This window comes from Oncorhynchus masou, chromosome 4 (assembly GCF_036934945.1).
Source record: "Oncorhynchus masou masou isolate Uvic2021 chromosome 4, UVic_Omas_1.1, whole genome shotgun sequence".
NCBI lineage: Eukaryota > Metazoa > Chordata > Actinopteri > Salmoniformes > Salmonidae > Oncorhynchus > Oncorhynchus masou.
In genome coordinates this window covers 13,197,399-13,219,401 of record NC_088215.1, presented here as the reverse complement: position 1 = coordinate 13,219,401, position 22,003 = coordinate 13,197,399, and positions in this window count along the sequence as shown.

Genomic DNA, 22,003 nt, shown 5'->3' with positions numbered 1-22,003 from the left:
TGATTCCCTAGTTACTCAAAGCTATGAATAGCTTTTGAATGAGTGAGTGGAGGGAGGGAGGAGAGGATGGAGGGAGGGAGGGAGGGTTAGCTAGATGATTTAGGTAATGTAATGGTCATGATGATGATGCTCCTTTCTGTTAGCTTAGCTGTGTGTGTGTGGGTGTTTGTGTGTGTGTGTGTGTCTGTTAGCTCTCTGCCAACACTCTTAAACCCTCCCCCCATTTCCCCCCTATTCGGAGCCTCTGATTATTATTCTATTATTATCTTATTATCTTATTCAGCAGTGTATCCATATTAATAATAGATTGCAGAAAGCTTCCTTAATGTATATTGAATTATTTTAAAAGTCTCTCCTGCGGGAGACTAAGTGCATGTACCGAGGGAAGTCTGGTTTCTCAGTGGTCATTTATCATACTAGTGCTACTGTGATGAAAGTTTTTGTGTTGTTTGCTTTGTCTATATAGATGGATACACATGCATACATCAGTCTATATATTTAATATTACTAGAGCACTGGACATTGTTGTTTTGCCTACGTAGATGTTTCCACACGCACGCATACAGGTAACTGCCAAAATAAAGAAAACACCAACACAAAGCGTCTTAATAGGGCGCTGGGCCACCACGAGCCAGAACAGCTTCAATGTAGCTTAGCATAGATTCTACTAGAGTGTGTGGAACTCTATTTGAGGGATGGGACACCATTATTCCACAATAAATTCCATTATTTGGTGTTTTGTTGAGGGTGGTGGCCGCTCCAGAATGTCCCATAAGTGTTTAATTGCATTGAGATCTGGTGACTGAGACGGCCATGGCATACAGTTTAAATAATTTTCATGCTCATCAAACCATTCAGTGACCACTCGTGCCCTGTGGATGGGAGCATTGCCATCAGGTTGAACTGCTTCACCATAGGTTGAAGTTTATCCCTCAGAATGGCTGTGTATTTATTGGCATTTACCTTGCCTTCTCATGGGGTTGAGTTTTCCATTCCAGGAAAAATCACCCAAAACCATAACAGAGCCACCAGAACCCTCATTTACTCAAGTGTTTCCTTTATTTTGGTAGTTACCTGTCGGTCCATATGTACTATTACTAGATGACAGCCACACATACAGTACCAGTCAAAAGTTTGGACACACCTGTTCATTCAAGGGTTTTTCTTTATTTTGACTATTTTCTACATTGTGGAATAACAGTGAAGACATCACAACTATGATATAAACATGTGGAATCATGTAGTAACCAAAAAGTGTTAAACAAATTGTCACGCCCTGACATTAGAGAGCCTTTTTATTTCTCTATTTGGTTAGGTCAGGGTGTGATTTGGGTGGGCATTCTAGTTTGTCTGTTTCTTTGTTGGCAGGGTATGGTTCCCAATCAGAGGCAGCTGTCTGTCATTGTGTCTGATTTTGAATCATACTTGGCCAGCCTTTTTCCCAACCGAGTGTGTGTGGGTAATTATTTATTTCCTGTGTGTGTTTGTGTGCGCCACAGTTGCGTCACGTTCAGTTTCTGTTTACCTATTTTTTGTGAAGGTTTCACTTTATTAAAGATTTGGAATTAAATGCACGCTGTGCCTTGGCTCATTTATGACAGGGAGTTTGAAGACAGTGAACGTGACACAAATCAATGTATATTTGAGATTCTTCAAAGTAGCCACTCTTTGCCTTGATGACAGCTTTGCACACTCTTGGCATTCTCTCAACCAGCTTCATGAGGTAGTCACCTGGAATGCATTTCAAGTAACAGGCATGATTTGTTACATTTATTTGTGGAATTTCTTTCCTTGTTAATGCATTTGAGTCAATCAGTTAGGGGTGGTATACAGAAGATAGCCCTATTTAGTAAAATACCAAGGCCATATTATAGCGAGAACAGCACAAATAAGCAAAGAGAAACAACTGTCCATCATTACTTTAAGACATGAAGGTCAGTCAATTCAGAACATTTGAAGAACTTTGAAAGAACCATCAAGCGCAATGATGATACTGGCTCTCAAGAGGACCACTCCAGGAAAGGAAGACCCAGAAGTACCTCTGCTGCAGAGGATAAGTTCATTAGAGTTACCAGCCTCGGATTACAGCCCAAATAAATACTTCACCGGGTTCAAGTAACATACACATCTCAACATCAACTGTTTGGAGGAGACTGTGTAAATCAGGCCTTCATGGTCCAATAAGAAGAGGAGCATTGCTTGGGCCAAGGAACACAAACAATGGACATTAGACCGTTGGAAATCTGTCATTTGGTCTGATGAGTACAAATCTGAGGTTTTTGGCTCCAACCGTTGTGTCTTTGTGAGATGCAGTGTAGGTACATGTGGAGATGATCTCCACGTGTGGTTCACACCGTGAAACAGGGAGGAGGTGTGATTGTGTCGGGGTGCTTTGTTGGTGAAACTGTGTGTGATTTATTTGTGAAAAAATGAGATTTTCTCTTTTATACGGTGTATATAGCACCCTCAGCACCCCTACTTCCCACAGCTATGTCTGTCAGGGGGCATTTTGATCTAAGACTGTCTGAACTCTGAGGGGCTTTCCCAGACCCAGATTAAGCCTAGTCCAAGAGTTAAATAAGCATACTCAGTAGATAATCTCCAATGAATATGTGTTCAGTCCCCTTCAAGTTATATACATAAATGAAAACAGTCGTGTTACATCACACACTCAAGGAAGTTTGCTTACTCATCTTAACAGAAAGGGAATTCATTTACGTAATCACATTTGAACTATGATATGAAGACAAATTGTGTACACGCTCCTTGCTATTTACAGTTATTAATTTAGGTGCCCTATCTTTCCTTTTATCCCATGTGACGTGACTGTAAAGGATGACTATAACTTTGAGAGATTAGCAGTAAGAGTTCATACTGCTTAAAAGCCTACTGAGGCAATTGTGGGGGCTGCACGCTGTACGCTGAGTGGGCTACAAATCCCATTGCCCTTGGTGTCCTTACAGCAATGTCACGCTATCAATTGGCAAAGATTAAAGTGGACATTTTTTTGGGAGGGGCTCTGTGAACAGATACGATTGTCTTCTGTTGTCGGCTTGCAGCTGAGACTTGACTTGATGATTTTTTTTAAAAATCCGCACCCAGTCTTTGTATTAATGACTGATAACGACGATTACGACAACCTATGGAGGTGCAGCATGGTTTTTCGGAGGGAGCCTGCGGGAATTGGCTTAGTTGTGTTTAGTTTTAGTCATGTTTTGTTGTATAGTTAACTGCCTATGTTAGCATTGTTGTTAGCATTTGGTGTAAATGTAACTCACTGGAAGACTTCAGAATCAAAAGGACTCTATTTGGATGTATCTTCAGGCTTTCTGAGATGAAGACAGCATAGCAGCTTTTCTTTTCCTTATCTTAAGGACCTTCTCTTGAAATAAAAAAGCATATGTTTTGTGCACCTTTAAAGATCAACCCTGTAGTGTTCTATATACCATTGGGGATTTGATTGACCAGTGTATAATGACATCAAATATAATGGGCAGACTGTCATTGCTCACACCTCAGGCTGTATGTTCACTCCATCTCCAACTGCAGACGTATGAAAACCTCTACCTGTCAGGCAGCATATCAACCAAGGCCTCAGCACCAGGAATCATAGTGGCCACAGGTGAGAGAATACAGAATGAACATTTGATAGATAAGATTAGATTACCTTATTGTCCACGTTTGTGAAAATTCATTTGGCTGAATAGAAAGACATCTATTCAATGTAGGTAATGGTACAAAAGGAGAATAGCTCACTATCATTTCCAGTTAGTGCTGAAATTCCATTTGATTGTGAATATTATGATGATTATCCAATCCCTAACATTACTGAGAGAGATCTGCAAGTCTTGCTATTAACAACTCATCTTCAACTGTGTGGGAAAATACTGTATTTTAGCAATAAAAAAAAGACCTACATCCATGAATCTGCTTTCTTGATCTCTGTCCTCAAACAATATTTGTTCTGTCACCAAAACAATAGTTTGTCCTCCCCTCCTATCCTCTAATCCCCTACTGGATGTGTGAGATCACTAAGCCACTGTGAGCCTGTATGAATGTACCGAATCTGTCCAGAGACACACTGTAGCACTTCTGATGTTGTCCTTAGTCGCAGATGTTTTGGTGATGCGAAGTCACCGGGTTTATTTAAGTAGGCCAGTGCAGACTGAGGACACAGCAGACTATGTTTGTGTGTGAGTTTGTGTTCGGGTATCTTGACACAAGCCTCTGCTTCGGCCCAGTTCATCACTCGCCCTCACACACACACATACAATTCTGCTGGTGCATAGATCAGTTGGTGAACCTGACAAACATGATGCGGCTCAAATCTCACGCTTTATTCTATTTCTACCACAGGGAACATTGAGTCTGAGCTGTCAAACGATCATTTTGGAATGTTCATGTCATCTGATGCTGTTAACAACTGGAGAAAGGTGAGTTTAGACTGAATCTGGGGATTAAATCTAAGGCATTCTAATCAAGGAAAACACTGAATATTTTAGTGTGGAGATAAGTATTTTGGACATGTACTGCTGTCTCTGCCTTTTGATCATGAGGTGCTTTGAAACTATCGGTATTCAGCTGTAAACTGCTGTAGTTTCTTACATCCAGAGATATGTGTACAGTAGGCATATAGTTCAAACTGTATGTAAATTGTCTGTGTGCCCTCTTTCATATATTGGAGGAGGAGCTCAACATCTGGTTTCTGTATAAAGGAGAGGCACTAGTCACTGTATAACAACAAATGCCGGGTCAGGGAACCAGATCATGACGTGAGTAGGGACGATGGAGGAATGGAGGGATGACATGAGTAGTGAAGAATTATCTAGAGATGGGGGTGTGATGTTATTTTGTCCTCCATTCTTTTAGGACACTTGTTATTTTTTGGGGGGGGATTCATTCGTGGAGATGAAGGGAAAGAGAAGGTATGACGTGTTTAATCTTTCTGACTTCCATTCTTTTGGGACTCTGTTCCCTTTGGTGAACAACTGTAAAAAATGTGTGCAACAGAACCAGTTACAACTGAAATATCTGATCATCAATTAATTTGCCATTTATTAAAACCTCTCTGGGATAGGCGGGGCGCTTGCATCCCACTTGGCCAATAGCCAGGGAAAATGCAGAGCGCAAAATGTAAATAAAATACTATAAAAATCAAACTTTCATTAAATCACACATGTAAGATACCAAATTGAAGCTACACTCGTTGTGAATCCAGCCAACATGTCCGATTTCAAAAAGGCTTTTCGGTGAAAGCATAAGATGCTATTATCTGATGATAGCACAACAGTAAACAGAGAGAGTAGCATATTTCAACCCTGCAGGCGTGACAAAAAACGCAGAAATAAAATATAAACCATTCCTTACCTTTGACCAGCTTCTTTTGTTGGCACTCCAATATGTCCCATAAATATCACAAATGGTCCTTTTGTTTGATTAATTCCGTCGATATACATCCAAAATGTCCATTTATTTGGCGTGTTTGATCCAGAAAAACACAGCTTCCAATTTGCGCAACGTCACTACAAAATATCTCAAAAGTTACCTGTACACTTTGCCAAAACATTTCAAACAAGTCCCTCAGAAATCTGGTTTCCCAATGAAAACTCATTGAATAGACAGTGAACTCAAATAAAAAAATCTGAATGGTTTGTCCTCTGGGTTTTGCCTGCTACATACATTTTGTTATACTCACAGACATGATTCAAAGAGTTATGGAAACTTGTGTTTTCTATCCAAATCTACTAATAATATGCATATCTTATATTCTGGGAATAGAGAGCAGGAAGTTGAATTTGGGCACGCTATTTATCCCAGAGGGAAAATGCTGCCCCTATCCCAAAGAAGTTTTTAACACATCAGCCCTATATCATCACTTAGGTATACAGTATATTCACTTTTTTTCATTTGGAAAATGTAATTTTCTATTTTATTTTATTATTGTTGCAAAATAGATTTATGTTGACTGTTATTAGGGCATGGGAACATAAGAGCATCCTCTAGACCAAATGAACAAACTAGTGTCATTATAGATCACTTTATAGAATCAGGTCCATAAATGTTTTCCCCAAAATAACAAGCTAACAAGGGGTTAGGCCTTTCTTAAAAACAAAAGCCATAATACCCTCTTATACCCCCTCAATTCAAGTTCTGGTTTTCACTTAATACACCACCCAGCTAGCACAGTGGATCTGGGCCGATTCCGGCTGAGAGGTGGGGCACTTGGCTGAGAGTCAGACTCTGCCGACGTCATGTGGCCCGAGTCTGGGCCACCTTCGGCAGTTTTACTTATGGCTGGGCTGCGGGGATAGAGCTTGGGCCGATTCCGGTGTGAGTTATCTGACCCAAATGTATTATTTGGGCCTCGGACCAATTGTGGCTACTCTCTGGCAGGTGATAACACGGGCTGCTTCCAATAATTAACATTTCATTATTTATTCATTTTTCTCATTGTTTCTATGATCAAGAAATGTAATAAACATTTAAATGTAATTCTTCAAGAGTCCTGTTTAAGTAGTATTTTAGTATTTTGATACTTTGTGCAAGGCTACTGATAAGCATGAACTAGTTTGTGGATGGAGCCTCCCCAGTGGCGCAGTGGTTTAAGACACTGCATCGCAGTACAAACTGCATTGCTACAGATGCTAGTTCGATACCCATGTCGGCGGTGACCGGGAGACAGCGTCGTCCGAGTTAGGGGATGGTTTGGACGGCTGGGATGTCCATGTCCCACCGCGCTTTAGTGACTCCTGTGGTGGGCAAGGCGCGTGCATGGTGACACGGTCACCAGGTGTACGGTGTTTCCTCTTTGTATGCATAAAATGTATAATAGTCATATTTTAAATTACTATATCAGATAATTTTGTGGACATTTATTTAAAATATGCATTTAGCCACTTCTTTGGGGATTCTGGTAAGATGCCCAGCTGAATTCCGGTAGACGGAAACAGCCCGAGGTGCTTGGGCCGATTCTGGACAGTCATTCATTTTGATTCCGGGCTATGTCTGATACCTGATTCCCGGGCCGATTCAATCAGTTCCGGCCCCCCGGAACGGGCCGATTCCTCATTGCTAGCTTGGTTCGATATGACGAAGAGTGGGCAATTAATTTATTTATTCAAAAAAAAAAATATTACAAAAAAATGTGGATGGATATAATTTGTATGTATAATAGTAATATCTAAAATTAGTAGATCGGGTAATTATGTGTACATTTATTGAAATTTGCATCTGGCCGTTTCTGGGGCGATTCTGGTAAGATGCCGACAAAGTCGTCTGAAATCCAGGAGACGGAAACGGCCCGTCTGGGCAGTCATTCATTTTGATTGCAGGCCGAGTCAGACACCCAATTCCGGGCTGATTCAGTCACTTCCGGACCCCCGGAAGAGGGCTGCTTCTGGGCCGATTCCTCATTACTAGCTCTTCACTGACTCTGATCTATTTAAGGAGTGCATGGTGACTGAAGGACTTGGCTGACAGTCTGTGGATAGTAGACTATAATTTCATCTGTCAAACAGGTCGGCCTATTTCTTATATCTTGAATAGGAAAAAAAAGGCTCCAACACAAAGTCCTCTTGATGTTAGTAGCCTAAAGTCAAATTAAACTGCTGCTGCTTCATAGTAATATAAGTTATGTCAATTACTTGAATATGGCTTATTGTGAGGTCAAATCTGATAAACAGCTTCAGTTATATCAGTAGCAAACTCAAGTTCGGTCTTCCATTTCATCTTTGTTCTCTCCTTCTCAAACTGAACAGGACATCAGTAGGCCTCGTCCTCGCGATTAGATATATACTTTTTTGGACAAATATAAAGTCTAGAAGAAGCCTTTGACTCGCCTCGTAAAGTGCCATCGTACACTGCACAGTCATTTGTTAGGCAGCACAAAGAGGTTTACATCAGCAAGAGCAGGACAGGCCGGGGCTCATGATTGGGAGCACTTATCCATTGCAGTCTGTAATGCAGTGTAACCTAGTTTTACATACACCATCCCAGCAACGCAAAAACTCCCAAGGAAGTACATTTTCCTCTAAATTTAACTTTGTCCTGTGTTTCTCTTTGCATGCTAATCGTATAGCCTAGGCCAATAGTATATTTGTTTCCTTGGGAAAGTATTCAGACCCTTTGAATTTTTCCACATTTTGTTAAGTTAAATCCTTGTTTTAAAATGTATTAAATATTTTATCAATCTACATACAATACCCCATAATGACTAATTTTTTATTTTTTTATTTTACCTTTATTTAACCAGGCAAGTCAGTTAAGAACAAATTCTTATTTTCAATGACGGCCTAGGAACAGTGGGTTAACTGCCTGTTCAGGGGCAGAACGACAGATTTGTACCTTGTCAGGCCAGGGGTTAGAACTTGCAACCTTCTGGTTACAAGTCCAATGCTCTAACCACTAGGCTACCCTGACGCACTAAGCAAAAACAAGTTTAAAAAATGTTCATGGGTATGATGCCAAAAGCTTGGCACACCTGTATTTGGGAAGTTTCTCCCATTCTTCTCTGCAGATCCTCTCGCTCTGTCAGGTTGGATGCAAAGCTTTGCTGCACAGTATTTTCAGGTCTGTCCGGAGATGTTCAATCGGGTTCAAGTCCGGGCTCTGGCTGGGCCACTCAAGGACATTCAGAGATTTGTCCCGAAGCCACTCTTGTGTTGTCTGTGTGTTAAGTGTCGCTGTCCTGTTGCAAAGTGAATCTTCAAACTAGTCTGAGGTCGTGGGCACTCTAGAGCAGGTTTTCATCAAGGATATCTCTGTAGTTTGCCTCGATCCTAACTGGTCTCCCAGTGCCTGCCGCTGAAAAACATCCACACAGCATGTTGCTGCCATGACAATGCTTCACTGTAGGCATGGTGTGAGGTTTCCTCCAGACATCATGCTTGGCATTAGTTTCATCAGACCAGAGAATCTTGTTTCACGTGGTCTGAGAGTCTTTAGATGCCTTTTGACAAACTCCAAGTGGGCTTTCATGTGCCTTTTACTAAGGAATGGCTTACTCTACCATAAAGGCCTGATTGGTGGAGTGCTGCAGAGATGGTTGTCCTTCTGGAAGGTTCTCCCATCTCCAAATAGGAACTCGAGAGCTCTGTCAGTGACTGTGGGGTCTTGGTCACCTCCCTGACCAAGGCCCTATCCCCTGATTGCTCAGTTTGGCCAGGCGGCTTCCATTTAAGAATGATGGAGGCCACTGTGTTTTTGGCGATCTTCAACACTGCAAAAAAATTTTGCTAACCTTCCCCAGGCAATGTGCCTCAACAAAAGCCTGTCTCTGAGCTCCACGGACAATTTCTTTGACCTCAAGGCTTGGTTTTTGCTCTGACATGCTATATCAACTGTGGGACCTGTTACGAATCCCTTTTGGCCCGACTGTCTAGGGGGGATGGTAATGAGACTCGTAACATAACTCATGCAAATTATTATTGTGACAAAGGAAAAGTGTGAACGAAATAAGCACGACAACTGAAATCTACCGTCAAACTCTAGGTTTATTTATAAACACACGGTAATGGGGGGGAGCAGGAAAAGGGGCTGAGCTGGACCCAAGGAAAGAAACAATAAGTATTCAAAAACACCCCTAAGCTAGACTAGCCTACTTTAACAACAGCTAACTAACTAACCAAAAATACAGTGGGTGGTCCGCCCAGTTCTAACTAGTGTATTTAACAAAGTTCACCTACGGGTAGTGTATGCCCATGGGCGACTTGTCTTGGTTTCCCCCTTTTCCACCAGCAATCAAACACAAACACCATAACCAAAAACAATACTCACAGGTGATGACAAAGTGCTATGAGGTGCTTAAACAAAAGAGAGGTTTACGACACAAAGCGAGAGTGAAACACAGAGACCTTGGGACATGGCATTTACAGAGAGATTGAGCTGAGCTGAGCTGGGCTGGGCTGAGCTCTAGAACAAACAAATGGGGTTTTTAAACCATGGGGAAGGAACTGTGATAGGTCTAGGAAATATGAGGAGGTGTGTCTTCTGATTGATGATTGGTTGTTGACTGATTGGGGAGTGATGATTTTCACCTGTGAGGGGAGAAGGAGAGAAAAGAAACACACACACAGGATACACACACACACACAGGATAACTGTATCCGTAACAGACCTTATATAGACAGGTGTGAGCCTTTCCAAATAATATCCAATCAATTGAATTTACCACAGATGGACTCCAATCAAGTTGGTGAAGCATCTCAAGCATGATCAATGGAAACAGGATGCACCTGAGATCGATTTCGAGTCTCCTGGCAAAGGGTCTGAATGCTGTTTTGTATTTGAGGTTTTATAAAACTACCAACATTTTCCAATTACTGTTTTCGCTTTGTCATTATGGGCATGTGTACATTATGTGTTCATTGCTGAGCATTTTTTTCTAATCCATTTTAGAATGTCTGTAACGTAACGAAATGTGGAAAAAGTTCAAGGGTCTGAATATTTTGAAGACATTGTGATATAGGCTAGGGATAATTTTATTGGGACCACACTAGGTGCAGTTGATATTGCGCAACGAGCAGAGAATCAGAGATGAGGGGCATCATTGGGCACACATCGAGATAATATAACAAACAACTAATTCTCAAACCCTGAGCAATTTGGCATTTAATTGACTACAAAATTCCTGACCCTCCACTGGACTAATTAAAAAAATACTAAACCCTCCCCCTGACTGAAATGTTTTTACATGGTAGATACAGTGTTTGGATCGTTCCAATAAGCTCAATAGGCTACTATATAGATTAATAGCCTGTATGTGTTTCACAGGGCGAGCCGTGTTTGATGGGCCAGAAACAGATTTATATGAAACACAGACCAGGAAACTATTGCATGCTGGGAAAAGACTACATCAAAGTCCTCTCTGCTGAGTCATGTATCTGTTGGGCCCATGACTTTGAGTGGTAATTATTGTGTACTAGTAAAATAGAACACGTGAAAACATTATTTTTATTACAAATCTAAACATGAGTAGAAGCAGAAGTTTCATTGTCCATAAAAGAGAGAGACATTTGTACGATGCTTTGTGTATGTTGTCCCATTTAAGTTAATTTACACTATTTTAGGATCCCGTTCATTTGTTTCATTTTCGGTATCAGCGCTCTAATTATCAGAATTTTTTAGGGATAATTTGCTCCTAACGTCTGTCTCTCTGCTTAGCTTGTTTTGCGATGTTAATAATAACGTAGAGAAGATGAGGGGTGTTAAAAAAACAACAACAACCTACGTTCCTATTATCTTAAAAGGTCAGGGAAGAGAAAAGCAATGATACATTTGTAAATGCCAGCGGTGTTAGGTCAGACAATATGAGTTTTAATTAGAATCCATTAGTCTCCTGTGATAGTTATTTTAAGTATTTTGGACTGAAAATATTATTTGACACATTTCACAAATTTCCTGACCACATGGCATGTCTCGCTCGCACTTGCTCTTACTCGCTCTCTTGCTCTCTCTCACTCTCAATATCTCTACAGCTGGTGATGGAGACAGTGAAAGGCAAAAAAATAAACTCTTTGAGAAACTTCAATGTTCAGAATGAAAAACAAAAAAACTTTTAACTGACTTTGAAATGTACACAAAGTCAAGGTCTGAAATGTTTACTGATTGCGTATTGCATAACAGGGTGACAATGCACCGGCCTGTTGTTCTGTTGTGCTGTGAACAAAAGGTCCAGGGTTTGATTCCAAAGTTGGACAGTGACCAGACTGAAAACAGAGGTTAAATACTGAACAAAAATATAAACGCAACATGCAACAATTTCAAAGATTTTACTGAGATACAGTTCACATGAGGAAATCAATCCATTGAAATAAATTCATTTGGCCCTAATCTATGGATTTCACATGACTGGGAGTACAGATATACATCTGTTGGTCACAGATACCTTGGGCCTCACAATGGGCCTCACAATGGGCCTCAGGATCTCATCACCATATTTATTTTATTGTTCACATCAGAAGGTGCACCTGTGTAATTATAATGCGTTTTTTATCAGCTTCTTGATATGCCACACCTGTCAGATGGATGGATTATCTTGGAAAAGGAGAAATGTTCACTAACAGGGATGTAAACAACTTTGTGCACAACATTTGAGTGAAATAATTGTTTGTGTCTATGGACATTTTCTGGGATCTTTTATTTCAGCTCATGAAACCAACACTTTACATGTTGTGTTTATGTTTTTGTTCAGTGTATATACATATAGAGTGGGGCAAAAAGGTATTTAGTCAGCCACCAATCGTGCAAGTTCTCCCACTTAAAAAGATAAGAGAGGCCTGTAATTTGCATCATAGGTAGACTTCAACTATGACAGACAAAATGAGAAAAAAAAAATCGAGAAAATCCTATTGAAGGATTCGGTCAATAACATAAGTTTATCTCAATACTTTGTTATATACCCTTTGTTGGCAGTGAAAGAGGTCAAATATTTTCTGTAAGTCTTCACAAGGTTTTCACACACTGTTGCTGGTATTTTGGCCCATTCCTCCATGCAGATATCCTCTAGAGCAGTGATGTTTTGGGGCTGTTGCTGGGCAACACGGACTTTCAACTCCCTCCAAAGATTTTCTATGGGGTTGAGATCTGGAGACTGGCTAGGCCACTCCAGGACCTTGAAATGCTTCTTACGAAGCCACTCCTTCATTGCCCGGGCAGTGTGTTTGAGATCATTGTCATGCTAAAAGACCCAGCCACGTTTCATCTTCATTGCCCTTGCTGATGGAAGGAGGTTTTCACTCAAAATCTCACGATACATGGCCCCATTCATTCTTTCCTTTACACGGATCAGTCGTCCTGGTCCCTTTGCAGAAAAACAGCCCCAAAGCATGATGTTTCCACCCCCATGCTTCACAGTAGGTATGGTGTTCTTCGGATGCAACTCAGCATTCTTTGTCCTCCAAACACGACGATTTGAGTTTTTACCAAAAAGTTCTATTTTGGTTTCATCTGACCATCTGACATTCTCCCAATCTTTTTCTGGATCATCCAAATGATCTCTAGCAAACCTCAGACGGGCCTGGACATGTACTGGCTTAAGCAGGGTGACACGTCTGGCACCGCAGGATTTGAGTTCCTGGCGACATAGTGTGCTACTGATGGTAGGCTTTGTTACTTTGGTCCCAGCTCTCTGCAGGTCATTCACTAGGTCCCCCGTGTGGTTCTGGGATTTTTGCTCACCGTTCTTGTGATTATTTTGACCCCACGGGGTGAAATCTTGCGTGGAGCCCCAGATCGAGGGAGATTATCAGTGGTCTTGTATGTCTTCCATTTCCTAATAATTTCTCCCACAGTTGATTTCTTCAAACCAAGCTGCTTACCTATTGCAGATTCAGTCTTCCCAGCCTGGTGCAGGTCTACAATTTTGTTTCTGGTGTCCTTTGACAGCTCTTTGGTCTTGGTCATAGTGGAGTTTGGAGTGTGACTGTTTGAGGTTGTGGACAGGTGTCTTTTTATACTGATAACAAGTTCAAACAGGTGCCATTAATACAGGTAACGAGTGGAGGACAGAGGAGCCTCTTAAACAAGAAGTTAAAGGTCTGTGAGATCCAGAAATCTTGCTTGTTTGTAGGTGACCAAATACTTATTTTCCACCATAATTTGCAAATAAATTCATTAAAAATCCTACAATGTGATTTTCTGGATTTTTTTCCCTCATTTTGTCTGTCATAGTTGAAGTGTACCCATGATGAAAATTACATGCCTCATCTTTTTAAGTGGGAGAACTTACACAATTGGTGGCTGACTAAATACTTTTTTGCCCCACTGTATATCATACTTGATATATTATATTGATAATAAGTGAGGAGAGATTATTATTAATATGTAACTTAAACAACCTAGGAGTCTGCACAACTATAATGTACTAAGCTGGACACCATACATGTGTTTGACTTAATGGAAAGAAATTGAATCAATACATTACCAAAGTTGTGATTCAGTGGTGCTGTAATGTCCTTAACTGGACACTGTACCCTCATTGGACGCACTTGGTCCCTTATAACTATCAACCCGACCAACCATAACACCCTAACTTCACTTGACAGCCTGTCAGTAAATTGGGGGAGGTTTCTAATCACACTGAGGCCAGACCAGGCCATAGTGAGTCCTAGAGGGATCTCAGGCTTTGTTGCGTCCTGTTAGTTCAGGCTAGGTAATTCATTGATAAATCATTGACAGCGTCATTATTATAATGGGCACTTGCCTAACCTGCTTTGCCCAGATGTAAATTACTTTGTGATTGGGAGGAAGTTAACGTCCCCCGGTGGAAGTCAGCCAACCCTGATCTGGCTGCCTGTGTTGACATGGAGTCCCCCAGGGCTCAGTCTTCCTACCTCTGCTGATCTGGAGCATTTGTCAACCGCAGCCCAATCAATATATAATAATGATGCATTGCAATGCAAGAAATATCTATTATATGTATTGTGCTGAGGGATAGGAAAGAGAAGCTGTAACCTATAACACAGTAATAATGTACGTCCTTTGGCTCAAAATCCTATCAAATCGTATTTATTACATGCGTCGTAAACAGCAGGTGTAGACTAACAGTGAAATGCTTAATTACAGGCTCTTTCCAAGTAATGATAACTTGGCTATATACACGGGTTCCAGTACCGAGTTGACCTGCAGATGAATGAGGTAATTGAGGTAGATATGTACATATACAGTAGGTACAGGTAGTGTTGATATTGATCACATTCTGTATGTGATTTGTTAAAGTGATTATGGTTATGAACGGCGTAGAGAAGGGAACTGTCTACCAGCGTTCTGGTTCAACCCAGCTGTTGTCTCAAGGAGCTGCAGCCAAGGACAGAAGTACCTCATCAGCACAGGGTGAGTTGCACATAGGGACAAAGTTTCTAAGTTGTCTATTCTAATTGACGGCAACCCTTCTGTATATTTCTGCTCAATGAAAGGTAAAATATTTTTCTGTTTCATTTTGTATAGCATTATGTTAGTCATAATATGGTCCATGTTCAAAATCCTGAATATGTATCACACATTTCAAAAGAGAAGTACAAAAACACATTAAAGCTTACAGTGGCTACAGTATCTCGCTATATAGGTTGGCCAATGCTTCGTCATCTTCCCATCTTCCCACTGTAATGAAACACTGTCTGGGTGTCACACCCTCTGGCACGGCTCCTAGTGTGAATAGTGATATTGTCTATTTAGGCCTGAGTCATTCACCAGACAGTAGATCTATACTGAGTGACATAGTGTACTTCTGAGAGCTGCAAAGCACTGTCAGGAGTCATAGGACACAGATTAGGACGCCTCAGGATGGTGGAAGTCTGAGGAGAATGGTTCATCCTTCATTTATGCATCCGCCTCCCCAAGCTTAAAAGTCAAGTTGTGTCTAGGAGTTAGCAAGCATTTTGGAGTTTTGTCAATGTTTACCGACAACTACTGTATGTCTTGTGTCAGACATTAACTTTCAGGGTTAAACATAATATTTTGTTAAGTAGTTACTAAGCATTTTTAAGTTTAGTCAAAGAATAGCAAGTCTTGTTCACTTGCTCTGTCACTTCTAGAATCACTTTGAAGTTAAAACACTTTGAAGTTGATGTGAGCAATACCTTAGCCTAGTTAACTAGTAGTGTCATGAAGCCATAACCTCAGTAAACCATGCTTAACATGTTCTAACTCATTCATATGGTATCTTCTTAAGGTACCGAAAAGTGGTGTCCAACAACTGCGTCAAGGGAGTCAAGGACATGTACACACCCAGGAAGCAGATGTGTCCCAACAGGGCTCCAAAAGGCCTTTCTCTCTCCACCAGAGAGGGCAAGCTTACTGCCGACCTGCACACCAACATCACCTTCCTAGTGCATCTGGATGAGGTAGAGCTGGGCCAAAAGCCAAAATGGCTTCCTTTTTGTATATCATTATTCTGGGCCTAGGAGCCCAAATGGACGCCTTTTGTATACATTACTGCTATGAGTTGAATTGATTTTTACATTAAGCCATGGAATGTAAAACAATGTGCTTTGTATTGTTCTGCATGGTTGTAAAAGTAGTACTAACATGTGGTGTAAAACTCACTCACTGTAGGCGTGTTACTGAGTAAAATATGGATGTTTCCTATGTTCGGCATGGATGTTTCTCCAGGCATACGCCTGAAACAATTTCACTGTTATGTCATCCCATATACACCAACTCCTGAAAGGTTGCAGCACGCCATCACCTACACACAGCTACAGGCCCTGAGCTGAGAGACAGAGTAAGAGATAAAGACCTAAGAGAGAAAGGCACCCCTGGAGACCCTGTTATAGAGTGAGACTCAGAGTAGCCTCGTTCCAGGGCCTTGCCTTGCTCCCCTCACTCCCTAGACACTGTTCAACCATCTCACATTAGATTCAGGTGGAAGAGGTGCGGAGGTGCTCTGCTTGGTGTGGCGGTGCTTTCCCCCTGCACTGCAGATAAGAAGTGTCTCTACCACGAGGTCTCTCCCGGGCCCAGCTGTCATATTACAGTGTGATGAGCTGAGGAAATGAAGATACATTTCACAAACTTATCTTAATGAAATAAATGCATCTTCTAATAATTTCAGTCCCAAAATAATTCAAAGCAACTATCACAGGAGACTAATGGAGGTGAAGACTCTTCATGGCGTTGGGTCTCATGCATTTCGGAAAATCCTTCGGTCCCATTGAATTCAGACTTTAATTTATATTCATGAAGCCTGAGATGGCAGTATTTCTTGGGGAGAGAAAATGGGCCTAAATATTTGATGTGTTCACAAAACGAAAAGAAAGGAGAGAGGGAGGTGGAAGAAAGTTCGATGTTTTAAGAGAGGGATGGGATCTGCAGTGTCGCACGTCAAGTTTGCATTATCACAAAGTGACCTTATAGTATGTCATGTGTCCTCCAACCAGATTTACTGTGCATTAGCTGCCTTATAGTATGTCATGTGTACACCAACCAGAAAAAATGGAATAGTCCCAAAAGTGCAAATCAGTCCATCTAGCTCTCCAGGCAGGCTCAATCAAACACTCAAAGCATTTTAAAGAATGCGAAAACTATTTGAACCCAGGTATGACACACCATCATCACAACAGCACTGACATCACACCATTTATACCATCCTTTGTGTGTTGACATTCACCTGAACAAGAGTACATTACACAGTCCTACTGTGTCTGGACCTGAACTAACAAAACCCCTCATTGTCAACCAGCACTGGTGTCCAGACCATGATGCTTACCCTATTATGCATTTTGGATTTTGAGGCCCTCTGAGTCACACACGGAGCCACGGACACAAAGCTTGACATTTAGCCAGTAGGCCATCATCAGTCTCATGCAGATTAGCTAGCGATCCCAGGGCACCTCAATAGAGAACTAGAAGTGTCCAGAGAGTGTGAACAACGGATACCAACAAAAGCCTGAGTGACATCGACGCCACCGAAGACCTAAGTGCCATTTTGGCAAAGGCTCGTGAGCCATTACAGTTCCACACAGTAGCTATCACTGTAATCCCTTTTCTTCCAATTTATTCTGCCTTTCTTTATTCGGCTTATTCATAGTTTTACATTTTCTGGGTATAATGGCATGAAATATACCCCCAGTAGCCTTCCCCCATACACAGCCAACCCTCCTGTGCTTTCACACTCTGCTGCGCTTGAAAAGAAGCAAAACAGATAGCGAAGAAGGAGCGAGAGAGCAAGAGAGAAATCGTTTTTGCCTTTTGTTATTGTTGTGTTTGTTTCGGGACTGGAGCCCCGTTGTGCTAATGCATTGTTGCAAATAAAGATCCCAATTGCATTGCGTTACAATGTGCTGCAGGGAGGCTGGGAGTTAGTTGTGCTTGCTCGCAGGGTAGGGGCGGGATAAGTGGGAGGATTTGGTCGCAGTGGCAGCTGGAGCAACTGACAACTGCTGCAGATACTGTAGAGGCAGAGCAGGGAGTGTCTAACACACACATTAGCGCTCTCTCACACACAGAGAGAGAGCAAGAGAGAGACACACACACACCTCTTTAGCAGTAACAGGCAAACACACTGCTCTCATCTTGGGGCAGAATATGATGCAATCACACAATGCAAACACACAATGCACACACATCTAAAGTAAAGGAATGGAATTAAGAATATATAAATATTTGGGCGAGCAATGTCAGAGCGGCATAGAATAAGATACAGTAGAATAGAATATAGTATATACACTACCATTCAAAAGTTTTGGGTCACTTAAAAATGTCCTTGTTTTAGAAAGAAAAACAATTTTTTTGTTGATTAAAATAACATCAAGTTCATCTGAAATACAGTGTAGACATTGTTAATGTTGTAAATTACCATTGTAGCTAGAAACAGCAGATTTTTTATGGAATATCTACAAAGGTGTACAGAGGCCCATTATCAGCAACCCTCACTCCTGCGTTCCAATGGCACGTTGTGTTAGCTATTCCAAGTTAATAATTTAAAAGGCTAATTGATCATTAGAAAACTCTTTTACAATTATGTTAGCACAGCTGAAAACTGTTGTTCTGATTAAAGAAGCAATAAAACTGGCCTTCTTTAGACTAGTTGAGAATCTGGACCATCAGCATTTGTGGGTTCGATTATAGGCTCAAAATGGCCAGAAACAAGGACTTCCTTCGGAAACTCGCCAGTCTATTCTTATTCTGAGAAATGAAGGCTATTCCATAAGAGAAATTACCAAGAAACTGAAGATCTCGTACAACGCTGTGTACTACTCCCTTCACAGAATAGCACAAACTGGCACTAACCAGAATAGAAAGAGTGGGAGGCCCTGATGCACAACTGAGCAAGAGAACAATTAGTGTCTAGTTTGAGAAACAGACGCCTCACAACTCTTCAACTGGCAGCTTCATTAAATAGTATAAAAATAAAAGATTAAGATGGGCAAAAGAACACAGACACTGGACAGAAGAACTCTGCCTAGAATGCCAGCATCCCGGAGTCGCCTCTTCACCGTTGACATTGAGACTGGTGTTTTGCGAGACAATAGAATTCACAACATTAACAATGTCTAGACTGTATTTCTGATCAATTTGATGTTATTTTAATAGACAAAAAATGTGCTTTCCTTCACAAACGAGGGTAAAAAGGGTAAAAAATGACCCGCCTTCACTGAACAACTAAAATAAAGCAGCTTATTAATTGAATTTTAAAACCCAAATCTATTTTGCATGAAAAAACAACCTATCATGAATATCTGGGTTTTCTCTCTTCACAATGCAGAAATACTGCATTTAACCTCTTTGGTACAAGAGGTTAGCGTTCCACCTCGACAACAGCCTGTGAAATTGCAGGGCACCAAATTCAAAACAACACAAATCCCATAATTACAATTCCTCAAACATACAAGTATTGTCCACCATTTTAAAGATAAACTTCTTGTAAATACAACCCCCGTGTCCGTTTTCAAAAAAGGCTTTACTGCGAAAGTACACCATGCGATTATGTTAGGTCAGCAGCTAGTCACAGAAAACCATACAGCCATTTTTCTAGCCAAAGAAAGGAGTCACAAAAAGCAGAAATAGAGATAAAATGAATCACTAACCTTTGATGATCTTCATCAGATGGCACTCATGGGATTTCATGTTACACAGTACATGTATGTTTTGTTCGATAAAGTTCATATTAGTCTTAAACAAACATCCAGTGAAAGTGCAGAGAGCCACATCAAATTACAGAAATACTCATCATAAACATTGATAAACGATAAAGATAAACTTCTCCTTAATGCAACCGCTGTGTCAGATTTCAAAAATGCTTTACGGAGAAAGCACACTTTGCGATTATGTTAGGTCTGCACCTAGACACAGAAACCCATATAGCCATTTTCCAGCCAAGTCGAGTGTCACAAAAGTCAGAAATAGCATTAAAATGAATCACTTACCTTTGATGATCTTCATCTGGTGGCACTCCCAGGTCTCCATGTTAGACAATAAATGTTTGTTTTCTTCGATAATGTCCCTCTTTATGACCAAATACCTCCTTTTAGTTTGTTCGCTTTGCCAAGTAATCCAAATGCTTAAGGAGCGTGCACTAAGTCCAGGAGAAAATCCAAAAAAGTACAATAAAAGTTAGCAGAAACATGCCAAATGATGTTAAAAATCAATCCTCTGGTTGTTTTTGTCATAAATAATCAATAATATTTTAACGGGACAAAAGCTTCATCAATAGGAAAGGAGAAACAAGAAAGGCGCGTTCCCGATCAGGTGCATGGCTGATTAATGGAAATTTCCACTAGCCACTGATTGAAAGTGCTGTATCTCCCTAATTTTTCAGAGTAAAAGCCTGAAACAATGCCTAAAGACTGGTCACATGTAGGGGAAGCCATAGAGACCGTGAACTGGGTCCTAAGTCTTTGTATGGTGGATAGGCTTTCAATGGAAAAACAGCCTTTCATAATAATAGTATTTCCTGGTTGGATTTTCCTCTGGTTTTCACCTGCCATATCAGTTCTGTTATACTCACAGACATTATTTTAACAGTTTTGGAAACTTTAGCGTGTTGTCTATCCAAATCTACTAATTCTATGCATATCCTATCTTCTGGGCCTGAGTAGAAGGCAGTTTAATTTGGGCATGCTTTTCATCCAAAATTCCAAATGCTGCTCCCTATCCTAGTCCATGGTGAGTAATTGCTTTTCTGATGTCAAGAAGTTATTTTCGGTCATAAGAGAAAGTAGCAGCCACATAATGTACACAATAAGTTAAAAAATAAGTTTCACAAAATGCAAAAAAACTAACAAAATAGCACAATTGGTTGGGAGAATGTAAAACAATCACATAAACCAATGATATTACAGCAATACATAATAACATTAACATTGAAAATCACTTACCTTACACATATGAAAATAAAAATGTACTTCTGAATGGAACCAGTTGCTCATACACTGTTTCTTCTGGCCCAGGGCTGTAGAGGTATGGCATACGCTCCATCCTCTTCTCTCAGATCTCTCTTATGGCTGACAGTTTGTCTCTCACACTTCTTGCAGGTCTTGACTCACGGTTATCAAATCATAGCATTCTTGAGAAACTGTGAAAGACTTTCAGTGGCATAGTGGCACAGAAAATCACCATTCATCTCTCTGCATCCCAGAGACTGCTTGTAGCCTCACCTCGGGACCTATACACACCCTGTAAGATTAGTAACTCTATGTAGGCACACAGGTCAATCTCATCCATCCTTTTCCAGTTAATGGAAACCCTCCAAATTTGTTCTGTCCAGATTTTTTTCAATGGCTGGTGTGATGAACATGTAGAATGTTGAGGCGATGTCCTGGGCATGGGCAACTGCATGTCTTGTGTGCCCTGGGGTCATCGTTATGACATTTTGTGCTGCCATCCTGCCCTGGTTGTCATATGGTGACAAGGACCATGTTATTTTGCTGTTCTTTGACAAAAATGTCTCTCTTTCAGCTGAAGATGATGCATCATTCTTCCCCATCTACTTCTTCAGATACCTCCTCCTCTTTGTTCTCTCGTTCCTCCTGGACATCTGAAATAATCAGATCTATGACCTGTTGGGCACTGAAACGTGCGCTCATGGCTTCAGCAAAGAGAGGACTGGGGGGACTGTCATCTGCAGCACCTGTATAGCCTCAGACTGCACTCCCCTTTTAGGACATTTTTATTTTGTCTGTGAACTTGAGTCATGATTGCGGTTAGTTTTTTCTGAGTTCAATCATTAGCACCCTGTGTGTGTGTGTGTGTGTGTGTGTGTGTGTGTGTGTGTGTGTGTGTGTGTGTGTGTGTGTGTGTGTGTGTGTGTGTGTGTGTGTGTGTGTGTGTGTGTGTGTGTGTGTGTGTGTGTGTAAATGATTTTATAACTGCTGGGTCAAAAATGACCCTAAAACAATCTTTGTACCCTGGTGGTGTACAGTTTTTATGGAAATATGAACAAAGGTGATGTTTCACTTTGTCTAATGTTGGGGTCACTCTAGGAAAAGTCATCTAATTTCAAGTTAAACATAGCGGTGGGTCATTTTTTACCCTCAAGACCACACATAGGTTAAAGTGGCCACTGATT